The sequence below is a fragment of the Carassius carassius genome, chromosome 28 (assembly GCF_963082965.1).
Source record: "Carassius carassius chromosome 28, fCarCar2.1, whole genome shotgun sequence".
In the NCBI taxonomy this organism is placed as follows: Eukaryota; Metazoa; Chordata; class Actinopteri; order Cypriniformes; family Cyprinidae; genus Carassius; species Carassius carassius.
In genome coordinates, this window is record NC_081782.1 from 20,544,498 (window position 1) to 20,566,367 (window position 21,870).

General features: G+C 36.2%; 1 protein-coding gene and 1 long non-coding RNA gene across 2 annotated transcripts in view; both read right to left on the reverse strand.

Annotated features, from left to right (window-relative positions):
- Positions 1-21,870, reverse strand: part of LOC132108176 (high affinity cationic amino acid transporter 1-like) — a 207,795-nt gene that overhangs the window by 180,275 nt on the left and 5,650 nt on the right. The window lies entirely within an intron of this gene.
- LOC132108470 (uncharacterized) lies at positions 20,024-20,962 on the reverse strand. Its single transcript, XR_009424456.1, has 3 exons — positions 20,744-20,962; positions 20,498-20,701; positions 20,024-20,446 (listed from the first exon to the last, which is right to left on the reverse strand). It is a non-coding gene; the product is annotated as an uncharacterized LOC132108470 (long non-coding RNA).

A 21,870-nucleotide genomic window follows, 5' to 3' on the forward strand; every position in this document is an offset into this window, starting at 1 on the left:
GAAGAAAGAACTAGAAGAAATAACTGCAAGCACACTTTACAACTGAGATGAAACATGCAATATGGATGCAGACAAACTCATGAAGACACTCATTCAAAAATGATGTGCTACCCAGGACTCTGAACCGGTTCAAAGAACAAAAATGAAATCTGGAAACAAACGAAATTTTGACAGGAACAGAACCAGAAACGAAATAAAATTTTATAGTTCCGAACAGAATCGGAAATTTGAAATGGACATTTACCGGTTAATAACGTTATTTTATCGTTCCATTTAATATTTGAAATTTGCTGTCAACTGTGCTGAAGCCAACGAGTGAAATATTTCAGCTGTGAACTCATCATAGGCAAGTGTAAATGGCAATGCACAGCCTTCATGGCCGGATTAAGACCAAATTAGGCCTGATGTTATGACGCAGTGCAAAAAGGGCCTATTTTTCTCGGCGTTGGTGCATGTGCATTCAACACTCAAGCGCCAGCATGCTTAACCTTTTTTTTCCCAACTGAGGACCGCAGCTCTCTTTGAATATTCCCAACTTTGAGAAGCTCTGCTAGCCAGAAGCATTGGACACCATCATGCAGAGATAGATGGGCAACCCAATTTCGACATTTGGAAACGTCTGAGAAAGATTTAACGCTGACAAAGGCTCATACAAACTCTGCCCTGGTGCTACCATACTTTATTCTGCTCTGTGTTTTTACGGAAACTTGGCTAAACGACACCATTCAAGAAAGCGCGCTCCATCTACCGGGCTTTCAGCTGTTCAGAGCAGACCGCAACGCAGAATCAACGGGGATATACTGTGGCGGCGGGACATGCTTTTCACATCAAAGAAAAGTGGAGTACAGATGTAACAGTGTTAAATAAGATTTGCTGTTCAGATCTAGAAACACTATTCATTAACTGCAAGCCGTTTTATTCGCCGCGGGAGTTTCACTCATTCATTCTGGTGAGTGTTAACATTCCTCCGCAAGCGCATGTTAGCCTGGCTTTACAGAAACTCGCTGAGCAGATCACAGAGACAGAATAACAACACCCGGACTCTGATTTAATCATTCTTGGGTACTTTAATAAAGCAAATATCTCCCGTGAACTGCCAAAATACACACAACACATAACATGTCCCACCAGAGACAATAATATATTGGATCACTGTTACACCTCAATAAAGGATGCATATCACTCTGTCCAACGGGCAGCTTTGGGACGTTCTGATCACTCTTTGGTTCACCTTATACCGACCTACAGGTAGAAACTAAAATCAGCTAAACCTGTATAAAGGACTGTAAAAAGATGGACTAATGATGCGGTGCAGGATTTACAAGCTTGTTTTGACCTCACTGATTGGAGTGTTTTTGAAGCTGCAGCCACCGATCTTGACGAGCTCACATAGACTGTAACATCATATATAAATTTCTGTGAGGATATGTGTATTCCTACCAGGACTCATCTAACTTACAACAATGACAAACCGTGGTTCACTGCAAAACTCAGACAGCTCCGTCAGGCCAAAGAAGATGCTTATAGGAAGGGGGTCAATGTCTTGTAGAAACAAGCTAAATACACACTGGAAAAGGAGATCAAAGTGGCAAAGAGGAATTATTCTGGAAAAATAAGGAGTCCGTTCACTTCCAACGACTCCGCATCAGTGTGTTAAAGTCTGAAAGAGACCAGCCCCCAGCACTGTGGAGAATCAACAACTGGCAGACGATCTGAAAGAGTTTTACTGCAGGTTTGAAAGAAGAACACCCATCACCTGCCCTGAACGCCTCTTTACACAACAATTCACACCATTCACAACTCCTGCAACCCGTCCTGAAAACCTCTCCAAATTATCGATCTCACCATTCACACCTCCTGCCACCCCCCTCTCACCCACACCTGCAATAAAGATGCGGTGCGCCAGGTCTTCCGGAAGCTGAAAAGGAAAAAAGCACCAGGCCCAGATTGTGTTTCACCAGCCTATCTGAAATCCTGTGCTGACCAGCTGGCCCCAATCTTCACACAGATCTTCAACAGATCACTGGAGCTGTGTGAAGTCCCTTCATGCTTTATACGCTCTACTATCATCCCCATCCCAAAGAAATCCAAAATTACAGGACTAAATGACTACAGGCCTGTGGCTTTAACGTCTGTGGTCATAAATTCATTTGAAAAACTGGTGCTGGCCCACATGAAGGACATCACTGGACCCTTGCTGGATCCTCTTCAGTTTGCCTACAGAGCAAACAGGTCTGTGGACAATGCAGTAAACATTGGACAGCATTATGTTCTGCAACACCTAGACAGACCGCAGACTTACGTGAGGATCCTGTTCGAGGACTTCAGCTCGGCCTTTAACACCATCATTCCAAACCATCTCCTGCCAAACTCACTCAGCTCTTTGTGCCCACCCCCGTCTGTCAGTGGATCAACAGCTTCCTGACAGACAGGCAGCAGCTAGTGAGGCTGGGAAAATACACATCAAGCACCCGTACAATCAGCATCGGAGCTCCCTAGGGCTGTGTTCTCTCCCCACTTTTCTTTTCCCTGTACACCAACGATTGCACATCTAAGGACCCCTCTGTCAAGCTCCTGAAGTTTGCAGATGACACCACACTCATCGGCCTCATTCAGGATGGTGACGAGTCTGCTAACAGACAGGAGGTTAAAGAGCTGGCTGTCTGATGCACTCTCAACAACCTGGAGCTTAACACGCTCAAAACAGTGGAGATGATTGTGGACTTCAGAAGAAACCCCCTGCTCTCCCCCCACTCACCATCATGAACTGCACTGTGACTGCAGTGGAGTCATTCAGGTTCCTGGGCACCACTATCTCTCAGGTCCTAAAGTGGGAGATTCACATTGACTCCATTGTGAAAAAGGTCCAGCAGAGGTTGTACTTCCTTCAACAGCTGAGGAAGTTTAACCTGCCACAGGAGCTGCTGAAACAGTTCTATCATTGAATCCATTCTCTGCACTTTAATAACTGTCTGGTTCAGATCAGCATCTAAATCTGACAGAGGGTAGTCCGGACTGCTGAGCGAATCATCGTTACAACCCTCCCTTCTATTCAAGAACTTTACTTATCCAGAGTGAGCAAAAGGGTTGACAAAATCACTCTGGACCCCTCACATCCAGCAAACTCCCTCTTTGAACTGTTGCCATCTGGTCGACACTACAGAGCCCTCAACACCAGAACGGCCAGACACAGAAACAGTTTCTTCAGGGCCGGCCCAAGGCATAAGCGAACTAAGCGGCTGCTTGGGGCCCCCTATTTTTTTTTTTTTTTTTTTTTTTTTTTTTTTTTTTTTACAATTAAATAACTTAAACAAGTGACATAAATGAATGAATGAATAATGAACGAATAAATGAATAATTCAAGACAAGAAAATTCTTATTTACCGACAACTGCTGCTGTGTCTGCTAGTGTTTGAGTCATGCGCAATTGCGCATAGACACCTCGCATGCATTGACAATTCGCGCCGGCGCGCAAGTGCGCGTCACTGTAATAAATGATAAGCCATGTCACAAAAAGGATGTATCCCTCTGGTGCCGAAAAGAGAAAGAAGAAAAGGACATAAAGTTGGCTTGTCGTTGGACGTTCAAGAGGCTCAAATTTAGGGACCGTCTCTAAAGTTACATGCGATATTGGTATACACTTTTCTAACATCAGTAGCATTTGAGGAGAATGACTTACAGTCATAAAAACAACTGTAATTGTTCATCTAGGTGTCAGCTATAATCCACAATTGAATATAATGTTGAATATTTATTAAAATAAACTGTAAATCATATGTAAATTATGCTACTTTTTCACATGGGCTCAAAGGCAAATTTGAAGCTCAGTAGCATTTGAGGAGAAAGACTTGCAGTCACCTTATACATTTTGAATATATATGAAAATAAATTATAAATCATTTAGGTAAAAACGAGGCTGGTTTATCACTTTCAGGCACAATCCTGTTAAAGTTTTTTTTTTTTTTTTTCAGGTTCCCTTACGAAAATTACCCATGGTTTTATCAATAACACCACAAATCATAGTTCTTGTAGCCATGGCAACTGCAAAGTAACAATGGTGCCAAATGCCATGTAATTGCTGCTGTTACATTTTTGCTATAGATGACACAGCCTATATAATTTCTTCAACAAAAAAACGTGCATATCACAACCCTTATAAAAATAAACCATGGTTTTATCATAGTAAAACTGCTTAATTTCCATTTGCATGATTTCTGAATGCTTAAGACTATGAAATAAATTAGTCATAATAAAGTTATAGCCATAGGTAAATGTTGAATGGTAAAATTGTAATTAGTAAATGATACAATTTATTCTTTTACTTTTTTATTTGATTAAAGTTCTATTTTCACCCCTATAGTAGGTGTTTATTTTCCATCATCATATTTGAGGAAGGGGGGCACAAAAATACAATCCTGCTGTCCTGATGTCATCAGTGACTTTGCCTCCTGAAAAGCTAGGAAGGAACACTGATCTAGGAACAATTTTGAGGTCATTGTTGTACAATTGTCATTGTTGAATCCTAGCTGTTCTTATGTTTGCTTTCATTATTTAAGTTTTTAACTATTTTTTGTAGCATTATATTTTTTATTATATTAATGTTTGTCTATTTTGGTTTCATTTAAAAGATTGCAAATTTAATGCACATTTGCATTTGGACATTTGCAAATTATTTATTTCATGTTTTGTGACAGTTTGTATTCAGAAGTTTAAGAGTGAAGTATGTTAAGTATTGATTTTTATTTATTTATTTTGTATTAATACATAACCTCACTGTATTCATTTACAATGTTACATTATAGCGTGACATTTGTGTCAATAATCTTGAAGCACAGGTGACTCCGCGTGTGGGGAGGGGGGAATTCAAATTCTGCTTAGGGCCCCCAAGAGGCATCTAATGAACACTTGATAATAACTCTGAAACACACAACACTATTTATATTTATATACACATACACTTATTTATCTAACACACATACTTAGTGTACACTTACATTTTTGCACAAAATATACCTGTACATACATAACTGCCTATTGTAATATACCTGCACATACAATTGTCAATTTGTATATTGTCATTCCTTACCTACTTATTTGTATTTTTTATTCTTTTATTATGTATTTATTTGTTCTGTCGCCATCATTCTGTTGCACTGCAGAGCTTCTGTCACGAAAACAAATTCCTCGTATTTGTAAGCATACCTGGCAATAAAGCTATTGACACTTACCCACTTCAGACATTAGGCATAATATGCATTTTTCTTCAAAATTATAGCCAAATGGTTTGCAATGATTAAGTTTAAATCTAGATTAAATTGAGGTTTATCTAATAATTATGATGCACCAAACTTTAAACCATTAAAAAGGAGCAGGTTTACATTTTAACCCATCATTTTGATCCTGGATTTAAGTTGGGTCTATATTTAAGATTAACTTTAATCATGTTGCACAATAATTGTAAACTCTGATTTAAATCTCGATTATGGATTAACTTTAAACTTAATGGAGGTTTGAATAAAATAAAATGCACATGCAATTAAAATGTGTAACTGATCGAACAAAAACAGTGGAGATCTGACAAAAACAGGTGTTTATTACAAATAAAAATGAAAATAAAGCACATCAAGTTGTCAGAATGCGAGGGTCGTGGCAGGATGCCCGGGATGTGGATCCATCACTCATGGTGAATTTTGTATTATTTAGCAGTTGGTATGATATAACCAGTTGCTCAATCCTGTTCCTGGATATCTGCCTTCCTACAAAATTTATCTCAAACCCTGATCAAACACAACTGAACCAACTAATTAGGATCTGAAGGAGCACTTGATAATTTCAGACAGGGTTGGAACTGAACTCTGCAGGAAGATAGATCTCCAGGACCAGGATTGGGCACGCCCACCTTACAGCAGGCAAAATAATTGTCTGCCATACAATTTGTGTAGTTTTAAAAGAGTATTGTGCTTTGTCCCTCATCATAATTTCCTACCAAAACAAAACATATAAATTTGTCTTGAGAAAATGTGATGGCCACTGAATTGTGAAATAAGAGAGGTATTTTGTCACAGATACACCAAATTGGGGGTATTCCAAAAAGCATGTTTTAATTACCTGTTTAAGTTTATGGACAAGTCAACAGAGAAGTTAAACTTTCAGTTCTAAAAGGTTAGTTTACCATTGGAGGTATCAGCACTTGAACAAACACACACACACACACACACACACACACTAGGGTGGCCAATCGTGCCATTTTCGCAGGACGCGTCCTGGCCAGGATTTTTATATTGCCAAAAATATCCACGTTTTGGCTTTGTTTGCACTGCACAGACCAACTGTTGTATAAAGTACCGTGAGAGCCCTTAGAGAGCAGATGGCTTCTTGTGCTTTTGAATCGCTCTCACGTTAGTTTGATGTCATACACCGATCAGTCTGCTCAGTGCTACTTCCAGTCCAACAATAAAATATACACGTATATGCATCGCTTTGACCGCTCTCTGTAGATCCCACCTTCTCACGCACCATGATTGGTCGATTACGTACAATGTCTGCATGTTATTGGTCAAACGATCATTACCATCATTAAGTATGAAAACAGGAAACCAAAGCCAAAACCTGCATATTTTATGCAATATAGAAGCTTAAATTGAATTAACTACGGTGGCCGAGATAACTCAACGCGCTGCAATTTAAGAAAACACATGCAAATTGAAAAAAACATCATCAATTTGACAACACAAGTGTTGCAAATGATCACAACACATGCATATAACAAAACCTGCTGCAAAATCATCACAACATGCATATAACTAAATCCGCTGCAAATCCTTCACAACACATGCATATAATGAAACCCGCTGCAAAATCATCACAACACATGCATATAACGAAACGCGCTGCAAATCAATCACAACACATGCATATAACGAAACGTGCTGCAAATCCTTCACAACACATGCATATAACAAAACACGCTGCAAATCCTTCACAACACATGCATATAACGAAACGCACTGCAAATCATCACAACACATGCATATAACAAAACGCGCTGCAAATCCATCACAACACATGCATATAATGAAACACGCTACAAATCCTTCACAACACATGCAAATTAAGAAATGCTGCAAATCCTGCTACAAATAGCACGGACCACAATGGAAATGTTTCGAGGAAACCTCAAAAAGTGTCGGACCCATCTGGGATTTTCTTATTATGCAGTGGCTACTGGTCAGTGGAGTTGTTGGTGAACTGAAAGGTGAGGTTTTTTTTTTTTTGTAAAACACCCTGATTGCATGATTCCTTTATCTTTTGGATATTATTAGCCTAAATAAGCTGAATAACTACATGATTAAATGAAAAACGTTACTTAAGATGGCTAACTTTATTATCCTCAGCTAAATATAATTTCAAGGTTAATGAAAATAAATGTGCAATCGTTTCTTAATGTGCATGTGCTGTGAGGATTTGCAGCGCGTTTCATTATATGCATGTGTTGTGATTTTTTCCAGCACGTTTTGTTATATGCATATGTTGTGATGATTTGCAGCGTGTTTCGTTATATGCATGTGTTCTGATGATTTTGCAGCGCGTTTCATTATATGCATGTGTTGTGATGATTTGCAACACTTGTGTTGTCAAATTGATGAAGATGTTTTTTTTTTTATTTGCTGGTGTTTTTTTTCAATTTGCAAGTGTTTTCTTAAATTGCAGCGCGTTGAGCTATCCCGGCCACCGTAATTAACTCAGCAAATAAAGCAATTTGGTCTCCTATAAAGCACTTGATATGTGATATGTGCCAATTTACACTTCATGGGTTACTTTGACAATTTTTTTTATGAACTTGACTTTCAGAATTCTTGGAACAAGATGAGGATGAGTAATTTATGACAGCTTTCATATTTTAGGTGACTGAGGAATTAAAATAGGTATTGGTATTTCTTTAGAAGCAACATGTCTAACCTTTTTTACACACACGAAGCACATTGGTTTCACAAGACATAGATAAAGTCATCCAGACATTGGCACATCCCTAATATTTCAGATAGTTGAACATATATGGTAATGTGGACATCAACATTTGCATTGGGGTGGCATATAAGTGCAAGCGAGGAAAAGTTCAGTGTACAGGTGCCAGTGAAGACTGCTTGTGAAGTTTCTCATTTTTAGCAACTCAGACGTGAACAGTCACAGGTAAGTCATGGTCCAGTATTTGATAAGAACTCAAGGTCTTTTAGGATTTTGTTTTCTTTTCTCGAGTGGTTCTAAAATTGGTACTGTAATGCAAACAATTTTTTTTTTTTTTTTGTCTATAATGACTTTGGATCAGTTTTATGTAAAATTAATAACTGAGACATTGGGGAGATAACTGCGTTGTTGAATTTTGGACTCCTTTATCCAGGGGCGAAAATCTCATCTAAATGTTGGGGGGGGGGCAATAAACATAACATTTCTCACGAGCAAGTTTTGAAGGGGACATCAATAAAACAGGCAAAATTGTACTTACGGATATGTGTACAGAGAGGAAAGCCTTACTATTGCATGGCGAACGTTCCATTATCCTTCTTCTCAAAGTTTCTTTTTGGTTCAATGAAAACGCTGACTAAATTGACGAAAACATTCTTCAAAACAATTTTTTTGTTGCAATGTTTTTGAAGTTGTTTACACAATCAAGCCACCAAAATACACTGGAAAACTTTTATTTATTTGTATAGCACATTTAATAGCAATGTTGTTGCTTCACAGTTATAATTAAAACAGGCATATATAAAAACATTTGCCATGCCTAGCAAAATGAAGGCATACACTCTTAGACGTGAAAGACAGGGGGAAAAAACTAAAAATAATACTTTATTACGTCAATGACTGATTTGTTCAAAAAGTGGATTCATTCAGTTAGGAAACACCTCCTCAGTGTGTTTCTCAAAGACGCAATTAGTGCTGTTACTGCTGTAGCTTAGTTTTCAACTTTTTTCGTTGGTGAAATAGAGCTAAAACAGGCAATATGGTGTCTAAAATGCACTTAATATTAACTTATTGGTTATTCAATTTTTATAAAAATCTAAATCACATTTGTTATGCTGATATCTGGAGAACAACTGCACTCTTAGTATGTTATATTACAACCCGGAAAATTCCGGAAAAGTTGGGACGTTTTTTAAATTTTAATAAAATGAAAACTAAAAGACTTTCAAATCACATGAGCCAATATTTTATTCACAATAGAACATAGATAACATAGCAAATGTTTAAACTGAGAAAGTTTACAATTTTATGCACAAAATGAGCTCATTTCAATTTTGATTTCTGCTACAGGTCTCAAAATAGTTGGGACGGGGCATGTTTACCATGGTGTAGCATCTCCTTTTCTTTTCAAAACAGTTTGAAGACGTCTGGGCATTGAGGCTATGAGTTGCTGGAGTTTTGCTGTTGGAATTTGGTCCCATTCTTGCCTTATATAGATTTCCAGCTGCTGAAGAGTTTGTGGTCGTCTTTGACGTATTTTTCGTTTAATGATGCGCCAAATGTTCTCTATCGGTGAAAGATCTGGACTGCAGGCAGGCCAGGTTAGCACCCGGACTCTTCTACGATGAAGCCATGCTGTTGTTATAGCTGCAGTATGTGGTTTTGCATTGTCCTGCTGAAATAAACAAGGCCTTCCCTGAAATAGACGTTGTTTGGAGGGAAGCATATGTTGCTCTAAAACCTTTATATACCTTTCGGCATTCACAGAGCCTTCCAAAACATGCAAGCTGCCCATACCGTATGCACTTATGCACCCCCATACCATCAGAGATGCTGGCTTTTGAACTGAACGCTGATAACATGCTGGAAGGTCTCCCTCCTCTTTAGCCCGGAGGACACGGCGTCCGTGATTTCCAACAAGAATGTCAAATTTGGACTCGTCTGACCATAAAACACTATTCCACTTTGAAATAGTCCATTTTAAATGAGCCTTGGCCCACAGGACACGACGGCGCTTCTGGACCATGTTCACATATGGCTTCCTTTTTGCATGATAGAGCTTTAGTTGGCATCTGCTGATGGCACGGCGGATTGTGTTTACCGACAGTGGTTTCTGAAAGTACTCCTGGGCCCATTTAGTAATGTCATTGACACAATCATGCCGATGAGTGATGCAGTGTCGTCTGAGAGCCCGAAGACCACGGGCATCCAATAAAGGTCTCCGGCCTTGTCCCTTACGCACAGAGATTTCTCCAGTTTCTCTGAATCTTTTGATGATGTTATGCACTGTAGATGATGAGATTTGCAAAGCCTTTGCAATTTGACGTTGAGGAACATTGTTTTTAAAGTTTTCCACAATTTTTTTACGCAGTCTTTCACAGATTGGAGAGCCTCTGCCCATCTTTACTTCTGAGAGACTCTGTTTCTCTAAGACAAAGCTTTTATAGCTAATCATGTTACAGACCTGATATCAATTAACTTAATTAATCACTAGATGTTCTCCCAGCTGAATCTTTTCAAAACTGCTTGCTTTTTTAGCCATTTGTTGCCCCCGTGCCAACTTTTTTGAGACCTGTAGCAGGCATTAAATTTTAAATGAGCTAATTAAGTGGATAAAAGTGTAAAATTTCTCAGTTTAAACATTTGCTACGTTATCTATGTTCTAGTGTGAATAAAATATTGGCTCATGTGATTTGAAATTCCTTTAGTTTTCATTTTATTAAAATTTAAAAAACGTCCCAACTTTTCCGGAATTCGGGTTGTAGATTAACTATATAAAATGAAATAAACCGACCAGTGGCGGCTCGTGGATTTTAAAATAGAGGAGGCAAACTAATTGTATTGGTCTGGGGATACCTGCCGATTGTTATTATTATTATTATTTGCTTAACCACTTTAAAATGGCTTTTTGGCGGCTTTTAGTCAGAAACCGTATATATATATTCAATATCGCTACTCATTATAAATACTTGGTAAATTATCAGCCCAGCCGCTCCGGGAGAAACCATAGACTGTATAAAAACAGGTTCAAACTAATAGCATCTAATTTATGTCTCTATGATGGTAGGTTGATATTCCAGAAGGGAGGCAATATAGCGTCCTCTATGATGTTACTTTTCTCAGCACTCCTCAGCGCTGAAAGTGAACACTCGATGCTGATTGGTTCCCCTGGCCCTCCCCTTATCTTTCACTTGGCGGTTGTAATTACATCAGCAGATTCGGCACATTCGCGATAGAAAAGCGGAGCTTTCCATGTAATGGTATTACAACTGTGAAATTACAAACAAAAATATATAGATTCTGAGACTTGAACTGAAATGAATAGTGAATTTTATTAACATTAAATCTTCCTCATTTTCACCTCAAAATTTGGGGGAAACTGTGCCCCCCTGCCTCACCCGACGAGCCGCCACTGACTAACGTTACATCATAGTGAACCGCACTAGTCTAATCTAACGTACAAGACTTGTATATGCGTACACTATGGGTGTTAGACGTTATTAAACAATCTAGGTAAACGCCTGTATAAAAGTACACAATAATATTCTTGGACACGACTTATTAATGACTCACCATCATCTATATTAAAGAGAAAATAATCACGTCATCCGATGTTTAATGTGAATAAAGTAAGCTGGATTTATGGAATTCCACTACAACTGAAACACGTTGTTTTCTCGCACCGGACTCTCTGTGTGACGGTCACGGTGCGGTGGTGGTGAGGTAAAAGGGGAGCACGCTGTGGACCAAAGCACTGTGAGGCAAAGCAGGGGGAGCTTGAGATGTTTAAAACTTTTTTTGTTGTTGCTCAGTTTGCATTTGTATTGTTTTACTACTTACACAATTAGTTTAACTATTTATCATTATATTATTTACAATACACATATTTCAATTATATTTTAGGGGGGGGGGGCAACCCTCAGATAGGGGGGATCCGGACCCCCCGACCCCCCTCGATTTCCGCATATGCCTTTATCTGTTAATAATTTCATTTGTATGCATTAGGTCTGACTTTTCTGTGTCATTTTATAGATAACTTGACAGCAATTGATGATGGATTTAAAAATAGTCATCTTTGCTTTGCTGCTACAACATATTGTGGGGTATTCTAGCCAATCCATTCCATCAAATGATGTTTCTAAGATTGAAAGAGCTGGTATGTTTCTTTCTGTTTCTGTGTTTTTGTTTTGTTTTTAATTCTGAAACTGTGTTTACATCTATCTAATATACAGCGGTGGCCAAAATGATTAGAACACTAGTATTTTCACCAGCTACAAATGGTTTGAATTCACTTATCAGTTATCTTTTGCTGTAGTGTGTCATTAGGAAATATCAGTTTACATTTTCAAACATTCTTTTTGCCATTAATTGTAATAATCCACTGTTTAATTTATGTTTGCACAAGCAGTCTGACAACAGGTGGTGCTCCACTCAGAAATCTGATCTCATCATCATCAGTCTGAAGAAACATCTCAAAGATGCTTCAAGAAATCTACCTGCAAAGATGGAAAAAAATTAATTAAACAGATGAGAAAAAAAGTGCACCTATAGGGCAAACGCTAAATTAAACGTAAATGATGGTCACACCAAAATGTTGATTTCATTCAGTTAATAGAATGTAATTGATCAAGAAAATCTATTTGTGACATTATTTTTGACATCATCCTCATTCACAGCATTTTTACACAAGTGCCTAAAACATTTATCAGTACTGTATCTTTGCAGGTAGGATTCTTGAAGTGTCTTGGAGACATTGCCACAGTTCTTCTGGATTGAGTCTGTTTCTTCATGTTATTTCAGACAGACTGATGATGGTGAGATCAGATCTCTGTGTGGAGCACTGGCTGCTGTCAGACTCCTTGTGCAAACAAAAATCTCTCTGGATTATTACAATCAATGGCAAAATGAATGTTTGGAAATGTAAACTGATATTACCTACTGACACTCTAAAGGAAAACATAGAAATAACTGACTTGAAACCATTTTTATCAAGTGAAAATACTACTGTTCTAATAACTTTGGCCACTAGTGTGTGTGTGTGTAGTCATTTAGCAGGCACTTTTATCCAAATAAATTATATATATATATATATATATATATATATATATATATATATATATATATATATATATATATATGTGTCAAAAAGCATTTCAGAGCTATATATATACAGTACAGACCAAAAGTTTGGAAACATTACTATTTTTAATGTTTTTTAAAGAAGTTTCTTCGGCTCATCAAGCCTGCATTTATTTGATCAAAAATACAGAAAAAACAGTAATATTGTGAAATATTATTAAAACTTAAAATAATAGTTTTCTATTTGAATATACTTTAAAAAATAATTTATTCCTGTGATGCAAAGCTGAATTTTCAGCATCATTACTCCAGCCTTCAGTGTCACATGTAACATCCAGTCTATCACATGAACATTTAGAAATCATTCTAATATTCTGATTTATTATGAGTGTTGGAAACAGTTCTGCGGTAATATATTTGATGAATAAAAGGTTAAAAAGAACTGCATTTATTAAAAAAAAAAAGTCTAATAATATATATTCTAATAATATATTTTCTTTACTATCACTTTTTATCAATTTAACACATCCTTGCTGAATAAAAATATAGATTTTATTTAAAAAGAAAGAAAGAAAAAAAATTACTGACCACAAATTACTGACCAGTAGTGTATATTGTTATTACAAAATATTTATATTTTAAAAACATAGCTTCTTTTTTTTTTTTACTTTTTATTCATCAAAGTATCCTAAAAAAGTATCACATGTTCTGAAAAAATATCAAGCAGCAAAACTGTTTCCAACTTTGATAATGAATCATCATCTCAGAAATGCTTTTTGATTATTAAAATTTAATCAAACCATTAAAACCATTTCACATTTGTACAAAGAAATGGAAGTTAGCAGTTATATACAGATAATATAGCTGCAGTTATTAGTTCCAGTCAGACCTTGACTTTGGAACGGCAGAAAATGTGTTGCTATACAGTATAACTAATCAAGAGCACTGATGAATTCTACCAGGAGTGGTAAAAGAAAGAAAATGAAAATTAATCAATATATTTGTTCACTGCAGAGCCTTCTGATTATCATCATCATCATCGAAGATCAGTGTGGGGTTTGCTTTTGAGATTATTTAAACACCAGAAAAATAAGGATGACAGCAAAACTCAGTTCAGCAGCAACATGAAATGGGAACAAAATCCAAATTTGCAGAATGTAGTCTCTGTTTCCATTGAAGACAATAAAGACAAGGAATATTACATTGCAAGAGACAACAACAACTGTGAGCCTCAGTTCACTGAAGAGATACCTGCTTCTCCTCCAACACATTTTCTTGTAAATCCAGATAACTTTGAGAATCTGGAATGGAAGCCACTTTCAAAATTCCTCAAAAAAATTCCACCGTTCTCAGTTGAGACATGTGATGGACACTTTATTGCTCGAAATAAGCTAGGATTAGGTTATATTAAGGCAGATAAAGCAATTAAATTTATTGTAAAAAATGCAAATACAAAAGGCAGTACTGAAAAGGACTCTAGAAAGGATATAGAAGTCCTCACCATAAACTTTAATGACATTGCAGAAGAGTACTTGACAAATGTTAAGTTTAATGCTGAAAAAGCCCAGAGAAATAACAAACCAGCAATGACTCAGAAATTCACAGTTGTTAACAACAACTGCAATGTAATGAAACAGCAGGTGAAGATAAACAATAACTTTGAAGAAACTGCTTCCTATCAAATTGGTAGCACTTTACTAGTTGGAGGGACTCTTGGTATTAACATTAACAGCATATTTCAGGCTAGTCTTAAATCAGATGCTACTGCCACTGAAACTGAAAGTAATTCAAAAATCAAGAAAACTGGAAAGGAGTACACTCAGGAATTAGAAATTCCACCCAGCAGTTCTTGTAACTTGGTTATAAACAGCACTGCCCTTGTAACCACGGTCTTATTCACTGGCGATCTGACTAGAGTGTACAAAAATGATGAAACAAATACAATCTCGATCAGTGGCAACTACAGTTATCAGGAATCAGCAGAAATTAAAACAAACTTTGAGTCATGCACTAAACTTCCTGTTATTTGTGTAGCAAAAAGCCCTTAAACAATTTCTGTAATGGAAAATGAATGACACGGTGTCATACATGTCAAACAAAACATTAAATTACATTTTAGCATGCAACAGACTGGCATTTTTCTTTATTGTACAATGCTTTTTCTTTAGTCAATTACCACACAATGAAATAAACAGCATAATTAGTACATTACAACTTATTAGTGTGTGACTGCTCAAAACAAATCCATCCATCCATCCATCTATTGATTTTATATCAACTGTGGATGTGAGTAAAGCATAAACGACATTATGAAAACCTTCAGCCTTGATTTAATTGATTAGAAAAAGTGCTTTTAATATTATTATAATGTGAAATGAGCATTGCATATATTTGCCATGTTCTTGAAATGAAATCTAAATTAAGATAAACATTATATTATATTGGAAAAGGTCTACCTCTGAAGATATTATCTTCCCTGGAAAATCTGGGAGGTCAGTGGTTAAATGCTAATGTACAAAAGTCAAGTTATTAAAAAAAAATATATATATATATATATATATATATATATATATATATATATATATATATATATATATATATATATATATATCATTCTCTAATTATTCACTAATACATCTTCTAAAACCTAGAATCAAATTTACATCTCATTAATAATATAATAAATTAGAACATAGGATAGAAAAAGGTAGATGGAATTGTACATAGAAAACTGTGAGAGCATCACCCCAAGACTATAAAATATAGTCAATGACATTAACGGATTTCCCTTGTCTTTGAAGTAAAAATTACTGCAGTGTCCACCAAAAAACTAAAGGTAGAAAATATTATATATAAGAAACTTTCTTTATAAAAAAGAAAATAATTGATTGCAAGAAGAACAGCAAATATATACAGTAAGTTTACAGTTCCCTTAAAATCTTTTGACACAAACAACTGAACATATACATATATATATATATATATATATATATGTATATATGTTACTTAAAATGCACCACAGACAATATACTGCAAACAGTTTTGTTCAATTCAACAGATGAAAATATGGACAATAATAGAACAATACACAAAAGTAAAAAAAAAAACAGATTGCAAGTGTAAAACAGCTAACAGAGAATCAGCATGCACACAAGTATGGGAGGCCGTTTCAGCATAAAAACGTTCCAGCGTTACTCGTCTTAATTATATTTTTACTAGTAACAATTAAATTAAAGAGCTTTATAATTGAATATGTACTAGTAACAATTACAATTAAAGAGCTCTATAATTAAATTTTTACTAGTAACAATTATGATTGTAAAGCTCTCTAATTCGGTTTTTACTAGTAACAATAACAATTATAGAGCTCTACAATTAAATTTGTACTAGTACACTGAAAAAAAGGAAAAGCAGTTTTACTGAATTTACTAAAACAATACACTTACATTCTACTTAATACATTTATGTTTAAGATGGAAACATAATTTTATTGTTTAAATTCTAAATGAAATTCAACATAATTATCAAAACATGATATAATCACTTTGCAAGAAAATGTTCAAATTGTTTCAGATTTCAAACAAATGGTGTTCATGTAAAATGATTTTTTTCTGCTGTTTGATTTATTTAATTAAAATAGGCCCATGTCACACAATTACTTTGTATTTTCTTCTCAACTTAATTCCATTGTGTAGGCTATAATTAATCTAATTCAGGTTTGTGAAATACGTCGTTTGCGCGGGAGCAACGTGCGCGAGAGCGTCTGCGCATGCGCTTTGAAATCCAGACCACACCAGGAACGTTGGTTTGGAAAGGACAAATGAGGGGACTGACTGACTTGTTTTCAAAGCTCGTTAAAAGGTAAGAATTTCAGTATCAATCGTATGATATATTATAAAAATGCAGTCATTGTCAGATTAAATGCAACAATAATGTTTTAAGATAACCCCACATGCTTTTAAATCATGTCGATGGTATATTTCGTCGAGTGTTGTCGCAGATTTTTTTTTCTTTTCTTGGGGTGGGTAACGATAATGTTAAGTAACGTTAAACCTTAAATATTACTAGTAACATTAGTGTATCAAACGTCTACAATCCGATTAAACAATTTACAAATGGAAATCAAGTTTTCATCAGGTGAATAATAATCACATGGACTTTAGGATTTGTGTGAGGGAGGGGGTTCGTAGCCGTTGTCATATCACTGCAATGGGCAAAAGCGCTCGCTCGTAGAAGTCAGTGAATTAACTGATGAATACCCCTTGGCTGACTATTTGATTGGACATGTGCAGACGGTAACGTTAAAGAGATCGTTAAAGAGTCTGCTGCAAAGGTAAGGAATAAAAAAGTAAAAATAGCTTCAAAATCATTTTTTTACTTTGATTTACAGTGATATTGTATAAATTATTAAATTATTCCACATTTAAAAAGTGCTGTATCTAAACATGCAAACAGGTGTTGAGGGTGTGTTCACTATTGTTTTACTATTGAGTTCACTATTGTGGCACTGGACAATGACATCAGCTGTTCTTCGAATCATTTTGGGGGAGAGCAGCTGCCAGAGAGTGGTTTTTCCATCTGGCTTGCCTGAATCTGTGACTGAACTAGAAGATGCCATTAGGAGTCAATTTAAGCTACAGGACCCCTTTCGTCTGCAGTTTATGGACACTCTTTTTGATAACCAGTTTATGAATTTGACTTCAATGAATTAAATTAAGGACAAAGCCACAATACAAATAATAAACATGACTGACTCCCTCTCATCTCTGAATGCTACTTCAGCTGGCACAATGAACAGTTCAACTTTTGCCCCAGGACATTCCGAAGTCTCTGCATCCATTTCTTCTCTCTCCTCTACCACACAAGCTTCTTGGCCTGAAATGTTCTGCATTCCACCATTTTCATATGATGTAGAATTTAAGCTTGAACAGGCAAACAGTGTCTTTAGAGAAAATTGAACACTGCTTATTCCTGATATAAAGCTGAAGTCTTGAGGGGTTGGTCCAAAAAATTGTTCAAAACAAGGTCTATGTCACAGACAGAGAGTTTGAACAAGTGGGAGAGGCACTCATCAAGAAGCATCCATGTTTAACAGAAAAGGGCTCAGACACTGGGTATGGGAGTTGGAAAGTGAGCCTTAAGTACAAATTATCTAACTATCGCACACATCCCCGAAAACTTGGATGTCCTGAAGTTACTGTAAATTCTTTAAAGCATAAGCCAGATGGAAAAAAAAGCCCTGCCTACAATGTAAAGACGCCCAAGAGAGGTGAAGTGTACTACTGCCCCTCCTATTCCCCTGGAGAGAACGACCATACTCTGTAGATTGCAAGAGTTGAGCTTCTTTCAGATGTGAAGAAAAAAAACAATAGAGAGACTATTAAAACTAAAATGCAGAGAACATTTGCACTTAGGAGACAAGAAGTGCTTCGTTGTGCCCCTATGATCAGCGACTTCATGATGAGATGGCCAGCTCTCTTTGATGTCACCGAGCTTTGTGATAGATTTCCAAAATTGGTTGAATATGTCTTACAGAGAGTCATATCTTATTGTTTAAACTAATTTATTTTTGTTAACATTGTGCTTTCAGGTGAATCAGAGTTCAGGCGAAACACAACAGTTCCTCTACAGTCAAAATTTCTGTCACAGCTTGACCTTCACTATGAAGCACTATGAAGGTTTTCTGAAGGTGTTTGAAAGGCGACCAGGGCAACAAGACAGAAAGCTGAAAGAGATGATGTCAACTGTAGTTGAAGTAAGTGAGCAAAGTTGCACTTGCATATGGTGATCACATCAAAAACATTCATATAATCCCCTTTAACGAAGTCTTTTCAGAAGGCTTTCTGAGTCGCACCCATAGACCGCAACATAACTGACATTTGGGGCTGTGTGATATGGACAAAAAGAAAAAGACATATACATTTTAATCACGATTTTGACACACAGACTATGCTTTACAGTAATAAATACATTCAGTATGAATTTGAAACATTTCCAAAAGAAAACCAATTAGAGCTTTATCAAAAAGTTGTAATATGTCTCTAGAACAGACATAAGTCAAAATAATCACTAAGTAAAGGTGTAACAAAATGTCTAGACATCTGTACAGTTTAGCTCAAACTCTAATGAAACACACCTAATTCAGCTAATAAAGGTCTTTAGGATTACTAGAAATCTCCAGTAGATCTCCAGGAGCAGGATTGGCCACCCATGATGTATATTTTACAGATGGTGTAAAATTTAACGGACCTTTATGTGCTAATTTGCAATGTGTGATGTCAACACAGATGTTTAGGGTTCTAAAAAACTAACCCAATTTTAGTAGTTGTTAAATAAAAAGTATAATGGAGTGAAAAAATTGTGATAGTCCTTTCTTTAAGTAATATTCCATTATGCTACCCCTCATATTTCTTGTTCATGTGTTAAATACATATTCATCTTTTTTTCTGTCTTTAGGACATGGAAGAAGATCTTTTACAGTGTGCGATTGAGAAGACTACCATGGGCATCTTCGTGATAAAGCACACTGCAGACAATGAAGCCCATGATGTAGGCATTGTGCTAGAGGGTGTAGCAGTGCTTCAGGACCTGGACAGTGTGGATTTTGCAACTTTAATGTTGTTTGGTCTAATTTATGCTCTTAACCTGCAGTACCCCACAAAGTTGCATTTTACATATGAAATTTTGCAAAAACTCATCATGGAGTTGGATGCAGGTGAACTCTCTATCAAGGCCCAAAATTTCAAATCTGAACTCCACCAGTGAGATGGCCTGATTTTTGAATGACTACTGAGACTACAAACAATCAACCTCAAAAAATTTCAGCAGCCTTCATGCAAGACCACCGCAGAGGGTAAACCGTGATCTTGTTGTTTAGACTGTTCCCCTTTGCCTGCTCTTGTTTCTTTATCTTTTTTTTTGTCTGAATTTGGCCTTTCTTTGGACTGGCTCATAAGTTGATTGATTAGAGAGCTGAATCTATGACACATGGATGAACTAGCATAAGTAAGATACATTGTTTATAGTTTAGGTAAGGGTCAGATACTGTATTTTCACATTATTTTGTAAGGTCTATATATAATTATCTTTGAAACGAAAGCGTTTTTCTTGAAATAACAGTTCCAGGTAGGGCTGCACGATATTGGGAAAAAATGACATTGCGATATTTTATTTTTCTGCGATAGTATATATTGCGATATGAAATCTAATCAAATTTTTTCTTACAAACAAAAATGGGGTGAGCGCACTTACATTCTCATTTTAAATGATTTAAACATTGACACCATCATGTCAATTAATATGTGCGAGGGAGAGAGCAAGATAGCGCTTGTGTTGTTTGAAGATGGTGAGCGTGCGGCCGGGGCTCGCTCTCTCTCCCTCTTTCTCTCTCTCTCTCTCCCTCTGTCTCTCTCGCTCTCTCTCCCTCTGTCTCTCTCTCTCTCTCGTGCTCTCTCACTCTCTCTCGCACGCTCTCTCTATGCCCTGTTAAACTGACAGGATTTAAAAACACATGTAAATGGTAAACTTTCACTCTATGATGGTTAAGCTGTACAATTAATCCGCGAATCACATTTGTCAAGAGCCGGGGAGCAGCTGGCCCGTACTGTTAATGAATAACGGATCAACTCCGACAGCCTACATCGCACATCCTGCGATGTGACTATCGTGGATTCGTACATCGCGATATCGATGCTTAAACGACACATCGTGCAGCCCTAGTTCCAGGTACTGCTGTTCTTGGGTACAGTTTTAAGGTTTCTGAGAAAAATGAAATAAATTAGTGTTACAATGTTTTATTAGTTTTTAAACACAGTTACATGCAGTATAATGTTACTTATGTTTATGATTTAAAAATGTTAAAAAAAAAAAGAAATCTTGTAAAACTTATGAAGGTTTACATATATTGTTGATCTACTACATGTTATGCATACAAAATGAACTGTCTTTTTTATACTAGTCTAATAAAAACTGATATGTATTTTTATTAAATTTATTAAATTTAATCATCAGAGAAGTCATTTATGCTATGCTTTTAAAAGCACAATGTTATTTACTGTCATGAAAGCGATGGTGCTGTCAGTTTACCTTGTTGCTGCATCTTCAAAAGTGCAGAATAAAATGTGACACTGAATTTGAAACAGCACATTGTAATTTCTTCATTTATTATTAAAGTATTTATTAGTAATACAGTGGAAATTAGTAGATTTGGTTAGCATGTTGATTTACGGTGTGCGCCCCTAAATTTTCTGGTTGTTCCCCTAAAATTTTCAGTTGGGGGCCACTGTGCTCCTAGTGAAAAAAGTTAGTCTGGAGCCCTGAACACATGCAACCACAACAGGCATAAGCTTATTTGAAGGAAAAATATAAAATCTTGCAACCTGGAGAAAAAAAAAAAAAAAAAAAACTTGAACAAACTTTAGGCTAGATTTAACCTCGAGTCACAATTTATAAAAAAGTTTAAGACTATTTGGCCTAATGTTTTCTATTTTACTAAACAACAAACACAATCATTCTATTATTGCATAACAATACTAAACACTGTAAATATTTAAAATTAATTTATACTCCTTAATATCAAGTTTGTCAAAAGGCTTTCATCTCAGGCATCATCTTAATTTTCCTTTAATGTGAACATGATTAATATGTTACCTAAATCTGTAAAATATTTCAGGATACTTTAGAACCACGCTACAGGGCTTTTATTTTGAAACTCATTTTTGTAGGCGGGAAATCTGCAATCTGTTTTGCATCTCATGAATAGGAGTTTCTACTAGTAATAATACAATTATAGAGCTCTGTAATTATAATTGTTACTAGTAAGAATTTAAT